This window comes from Arachis duranensis, chromosome 10 (genome assembly GCF_000817695.3).
Source record: "Arachis duranensis cultivar V14167 chromosome 10, aradu.V14167.gnm2.J7QH, whole genome shotgun sequence".
Lineage (NCBI taxonomy): Eukaryota > Viridiplantae > Streptophyta > Magnoliopsida > Fabales > Fabaceae > Arachis > Arachis duranensis.
The window spans coordinates 20789131-20789759 of NC_029781.3; positions in this window are offsets into that span (position 1 = coordinate 20789131).

Here is a 629-nt window from a genome sequence, read left to right on the forward strand (position 1 = left end):
GAAGCTCAGTTTCAAGATGCGTACACTCACGCAAAGTTTAGGGAAGTCCAAGCCCAATTCAGAGGAAAGGCGAATTGCATCACCAGATTAAAGAATTCCGCTCTAGGCTATTCAGTATACGAAGTTGTGGAACAAGTTTCCAGCTCAATATTCAACAAGTTCGCGGTTACCTACGACTCAGTTGCAGCCGAGGTAAAATGCCAATGTTTATTATTCGAGTCGAGAGGGATACTGTGCCGTCACGCACTAAGCGTGTTAAGCTTCGAAGAAGTAAGCCAAGTGTCCCCTAGGTACATACTGGAACGATGGAGCAAGAAGGTAAAGAGGCGACACACACACATCAAGAGCAGCCACGACGAGCCACTAATGGAGCCAAGAAGCAAGAGGTTCGACCAACTGGTTTTTCGTTCGCAAAATATTTGCGAATTTGCCTCCGAATCGGAGGAGCTGACTGCAATTCTGCACCGTGCGTACGATAATGCCATGGCCGAGATGGAAGCATTAAAAGCCAAAAGGAAGGGGACATCTTCTTTATCCCACGAAGACGCCAACTTGGAATCCGTTAACGAGCTTCAAAGCCCGCCAAGGATTCGAACAAGAGGACGTCCAAAAAACAGGCTAGGTTCAAA